Here is a 6,407-nt window from a genome sequence, read left to right on the forward strand (position 1 = left end):
GTTATCTGTTTATTATGTGGGGTTTAGCAACTTCCACATCTATCCTTTATTTAATGACTTACCTGCCTGTTTATTCCACTGCGCCCTTCATATCTGCATATCACGTATTATTTTTTTGTATTTGATACTCTGTATTAACCCTTGAGAGGACATTGTCTTGTGCCTTTTAGCTGTCTGTTTATTGCTGCCGTTTCCATCTATTATGGAGCATTAGAAGTGCCCATTAGTGCAGAGACCGATGTGAAAGGAGTTATATGAGAGGCGTGTTGTACCTGCCATCTTGTCCTGAGTGCAAATTCCAGTGAAATTCTTACTTTTGCATGCTTCTCAACATGCAGCATGATGTTACTTCTGGCGCCATGAGACTACCTGAGCTTCAAAGTCCTGTCTTCCTTACCTGAAAAATACGTTTGTTATAGCCTAGCAGATACACGTCCATCCATCTTCTTAACCGGCTTGTCCAGGGCAGAGTCGCAGTTACTCAATCAGATATGTGGCATCGCATCACCAGCACATTCATGTCAATGCCAGTCACTAAACCATCCCCCGGCCATGTCTCTAATGTAAATAAAGCAGCAGAATGGGACAGAAAAAGGTTTGGGGGTCCCATTGGTTGCCCCAGCTGATGTCCATGTGCTGCAAAATACAATGAAAACAAAAACTCCAAAAAGTTGTCATTTGTCAGAAGTCTAACACAATGTCGCGAGGGGTCTAAGAGGGGCCGCTCCTCCATAGAATCTGGTCCATTGTGGAACGTCGACTCCAGGTGCGAGGGTCACGGGTTTAAATGGGACTTGTGCCAGAAGAGAAGGCACTTGTTACAGTAGGGTGGAAGGCAAGCCACCGGTCACCAGAGTCCTTCTCCTCCATTCGAATGGTGGAAATGGTTAGGAACTGAGCGTCCCCCTTAATCTTCTCGTGATGTTCTGTTTCAGCATCACCTGTAAAAAATCCTCAAGTAGACATGTTTATCTATCTATCTATCTATCTATCTATCTATCTATCTATCTATCTATCTATCTATCTATCTATCTATCTATCTATCTATCTATCTATCTATCTATCTATCTATCTATCTAAAGTGCGGTCAAGTACAAAAAAAGAACTGGCGCCCATACAGGTTACAACACAGCAAAACCGTTTGACCAATAAGCCACTGCTGCTGTGGTGTCCTGTCCTGCTCCCTCACGTGATGTGGCTGTGATGCCCGAATCCCGGTGGCTGGTCTGTCCTGGACACAAAGGTGTGACTGGCAGCTCCCTGCCATGGACTGACTGATTGATGTCTTATTGTAGCACAGTCCAAAGTTGACATCAGAATGAAGTTCAGATTGCTGATGTTCGGGCAGGGGGCTCTGAACTGGTAACTCTTCACTGATTTTATTTGCGTGGTATCTTTGGTTGGCAGGTTTTTTTTTTTTTTAGGCAGACCTTCAGTCCAGCCATCGTTTGAATGAAAGCGAGTCAAGTGGCATGTGGTGCCATAATGATGGCCTCTACAAGGTGTGTGTGCTGAGATTTACTCCAGGAGACCCCCAGGTTCCATATTCTCCTGATGATACATTGGTTTCATCATGATGACCTCCTGAAGTGAAATTCATTCAGCTGGGTTGTCTTTGGTGTCCGCTGATCAGGGGGACATCTCCTTTTGGTGTTCTACTGTATGACTGAAGAGTTGCTAGCTAACTGGTTGACACCTTCTTTCATCCTGATCTTTCGTTACCCATCTGCTAAAATCAAACCCAGTCCAAGGTCTCCATTCGGTGTGGTCCCAGCTGAGGGGGTTCCCCCATGTTGGCCTCAAAGGAGGCACTTCTCACGTAGAGTAATCTCCTGTGGTCCAGATGCCTCCCTTCAGTTCAGCATCTTTTGCATGAAATTAGTTCTTTGGGTGGAATCTGACCGACATGGTGGGTTCTTTTATGCTGAGTTACAATGAAAATAACCATTCAGAGTGAATGTTGACTATAGGGGCACCATGTCCATCACACATGATGGACATGTTTCTTCACTCTCACCTTCAGCTGAAGGGTATTTAGCTGGGGGTCTCGTTTCCATTTGGTCTCCTCTTGACCTTTGCCTTCATGCCAACCTCTGCTCAGACTTTTCTAAACTGCCATTTGACGTGAGAGTCCGTAACATCACCACTCTACTTCATGGTGACCTACAGCAGGCGTTCTGCCATTCATCTTCTTCAGTGACTTCATCCCTGGCCAGATATCTCTGCACTAGAAGTTGACTCGGTGGGAGTCCCTAGCAGCCCCTCAGGGTGATGTGCACTGGGGACTCTGGAATTCACTGTGGGGCCACTGGTACCATCCTGCTGTATTTGCTGAACTGCTTTATGCAATTTGGTTTCTTTAATGACTTCTGTCTGGTGGTGTCACAGCGGGGGTCTTCAAATTTGAGATAGCTGTATATGAAAGGTTGACTTGTTGATGGGGGGAGAGAAGGTTCATAGCAGCCTCACGTGACACTTAAGGTGACATCTAGTGAGCCATTCTCCAATGACCACCATCTGATGTCGTCACGCCAAGGTGGGCCTTTTCCTGCGGACTTGGGGTCAGGTGTCTCTATACTGAAGGCTGACCAAGAGGACAGTCACCATGAGACTCCATTGGTGTGCAGCTTTCTTCAGGGGGCTTGTATAGTCTTACCAAGCTGGTGGGTTTATTTGTGACAACCTGCAATCAGATACATCTGTGCTAGAAGTTGACCAAGGCCGTCCCTGGCACCATCACCCTCTACAGTGACAGAGTTAGGCCTCCTCGAATTGTCATTCTTCATTGACTTCCTTCTTAGGTCGTCTGACCAGGGTGAGTTCTTTCAAGTCAAACCTCAGGTCTGGTGTGTGCGTGCTGAGCGGTGACTGAGGGGAGGGCCGCCTGGCACTGTTGGGGTCTGTTGGCGTGTAATAACATGGAGACATAAGACTTGAGCATTCTGGAGTTCCCTTTCTTCATTGACCTTCTTGTGTCTCCTCTGGCATTCCTTTTCTTCGTTTACCTCCATGTTATGTACACTAGAGGGTTCCTTCATGCCAACCTCAGCTCAGATAGTGTGGTTGGCACTGGCCCACTTCTTCACCACACTGAATATTCTTGAATTCCCTTTCTTCATTGACCTGTTCTGCGTAGTCTCACTAGGGTGGGTTCCTTCATGGCTCAGATATCATACCCTATTGTCGTGTTATTACATGGTGACCCTAAAGTTGGCATTCTAGAATTCACTCTCTCTAGAGTGACTTATTTCTTGTCCAGTCTTCACTGTTCAGGTTCCTTCATGCCAACCTCATCTCAAATAGATATAACTATACTGAAAGTTGGCACCATTACACTTCTTGGGCCCACTGCTTCATAGAGATGTAGAGTTGGGTATTCTGGAATTCTCTTTCTTCACTGACCTCTTCCACATAGTCTCACCAGAGAGGTTATACCATCCTCTGCTCAGATATACACTTCTATCCAGAGTCGATTAAAGGGTCACCAGCACCGTCATTATCTACTAGCACGCTGCTTCATGGTGACATAGTTAGGCATTCTAGAATTTGCTGCCTTCATTAAGCTCCTTCTGATGTTGTCTCCCCAAGGTGGGTTCCTTCGTGCCAGTCTTGGCTCAGATATCCGTACTGAACTTTGACTAAAAGGTCACCAGCAACTACTGCACACTACTTCATGGTGACTTTCTGGAATTCACTTTCTTCAATGACCCCCATCTCACCAAGGTAAGTTCATTCTTGCCCCCCTCAGATGAATTATTTATGCATGGCACCCTCATGCACTGGCACACTATTTCATGGTGACACTCATTGGAATTCACTGTACTTCATTTACCTCCCCTCCTGTGAAGTCTCCCCAGGGTGGGTTTCCTCAGGTCCACATTCGGGTAAAATGTCTGTACACTGAAAAGTTGTTCTAAGGGGTCGCGGGTGCCATCATGCTCTATTAGCGCTCTGCTTCATGGTGGCATACTGTAGCCTGGCATTCTGGAATTCATTTTCTTCAATGGTCTTCTTCTTGTGTCGTCTCACCAAGGTAAGTTCATTCATGCCCCCCCTCAGAGGTGATGTTTCTATGCTAAAAGTTTATAAAAAGGGCCACTGGCACACACGGCTGGCACACTATTTCATGGTGACACACATAGATAGACATACTGAAATTCACTGTTCTTCATTGACTTCCTTCCTGTGTCATCTTCCCCAGCCCCCTCATGTTAACCTCAGTTTGGACATATCTACATGTTGGAAGTTGACTTAGGGGTCTTGGCCTCCTCAGGGTGGGTTTCTTCCTGCTCAGATGTCGCCTTCTGTTGGCATTTTATTTCATGGCGATCTACAAGTCGTTATTCTGGCATTCTGATTCTTCAGTGACTTCTTCCTCGTGCAGTCCTCGCTTCTCGCTGGCCGGTGGTCCCCCTCGTCCCTCCTCGCGGCCCACTCTCCGCACGTCCGCCACGGCCGACCCCGATGAAGCATCTGACAGTCGAGATCGAGCGCCATCTGAATCGCTTTGCTGCTCTCAGCATTGGTATTGACAGTGCGGAGCCGGGATTGCCCCCCAGACTCCTGCGAGACCCCAGCGGCTTTCCATTATCTAAATTCCCCTTTTTATTTTCTCTCTAAAAGCCCATTACAGTGATTTCTGTTCTTCTAATGAATTTCCCTGGCCCTCATCTCCAGGGAGCAAGTGGCACAATGCAGGCCCCTATAAATCAACGAGCTCCACGACTCTCCCGGCAGCCCTATCTGCACCGCCACAGAGGTGCTTATGGCCTCCGCCGCAGGCTGGGAAATCCTATTATACTCCAAACAGGGAGAGAGAAAAAAGGTCAGATCATTAATTACAGCAAGTCCATAATACCGACTCCTCCACATTCTCTTCCTAGGATGACTGTTCGAGTCAACCCCCGGGCTTAACTCTTGCGAGGCCAGCGCCGACTCGTCCCCTCCTCTTGCTAATTGCCTGCCTTTCCTGCCGAGAGCCGCCGTGCGACGGCAGCCTCTTCATCAATCACGCTGCGTTAGCGATGGCACAAGTGGGTAAGCCGGCGAGTTCAAGTGACCGCCGCGCTGCGGATGAAGGATCGCTTATCGCGCCCCAAGTCCGCTGGCGGAGGGGATGATGAATAAGGACGCGGCGGCGGGGCCGCAAACCTGGGCAGGTGCGCTCGACTTTTTCAAGAGGGGCAACTAACGGGGAAAGGCTTTTAGGGGGGCGGCATTCACGTCTTCAAAGTGAATCGGTTCTGCGCGTGATGATTACTGTGCTGATACGGTGAGGGGCACAAGCGTTAGGGCATCAGTGTCGGGGCACCTGGGACCCCCGTTCGTTCAAGTCAGCGAGCGTCTGAAGTTTCACTCCCCCGGTCTGTTTCGCCGCGACTGTAAACCGACCGTGAACCCCAGCGTGGCCGCTGATGAAGCACATGAAAGTAAGAACTGCTGTGCTTATGTGACAGTAACGGCACTATAAACCTAAAAAATCTGTAATAATAGAACAACTTAATAATAATGTAGTAAAATACGTGACTCTGAACATGCCGTGAACCCAGTACTGCTGCTAATGAAGCACATGACAGTATGGGCACTGCAAACCCTAAAATCTATAATAACAACTTAATAGTAATCTGTAGCCAAATATGTGACCCTAAACTGGTCTTGAACCCAGTACTGCTGCTAATGAAGCACATGAAAGTAACAATTACACTGAATACATGATGGTAATGACACTATTAATTATATTAATTTTTATTATATTATTATATTAACCTTTAATAACATATTACCTAATAGTATATATTATTATATTAACCTTTAATAACATATTACCTAATAGTAATCTGTTAGATACATGACTGTAAAATAGCTTTGAACCCATTACCACTGCTTACGAGGCTCGTGTAAGCAATCATTCACCGTTCATGTGACAGTAAGGCCCCTATAATCCCTAATAATACCTTATAGTAACCTATAGTAACATATGACTCTAAACTGGTCTCGAACCCGGTGCCGCCACTCCTAAAACACATGAAAGTAAGAATTTCACTGCATACGTGACGGTACGGGCACTATAAACCCTATTAACTTATAACAACATAACTTATTTACATAACTCTAAACTGGCCTTGAACCCATTGCCGCTGCTGGTGAAGCACATTAAAGACTCTATTAACCCTAAAACGTATAATAATATAAGCTGATAGTAACCTATAATAACATACATGACTCTAAACTGCTCTTGAACCTAGTATTGCATTAAAGTATGTATTTCACTGTACACGTCACAATAAGGATTCTACGATATAACTTAACAGTACACCATAATAACACACGCGACTCTAAGCTGGCCTCAAACCCGGTACTGCTGCCAATATGAGCTCTGGCTCCCTAAAATGCTAAACTGCACTGGT

The sequence above is a fragment of the Polypterus senegalus genome, chromosome 12, assembly GCF_016835505.1.
Source record: "Polypterus senegalus isolate Bchr_013 chromosome 12, ASM1683550v1, whole genome shotgun sequence".
Classification (NCBI taxonomy): Eukaryota; Metazoa; Chordata; class Cladistia; order Polypteriformes; family Polypteridae; genus Polypterus; species Polypterus senegalus.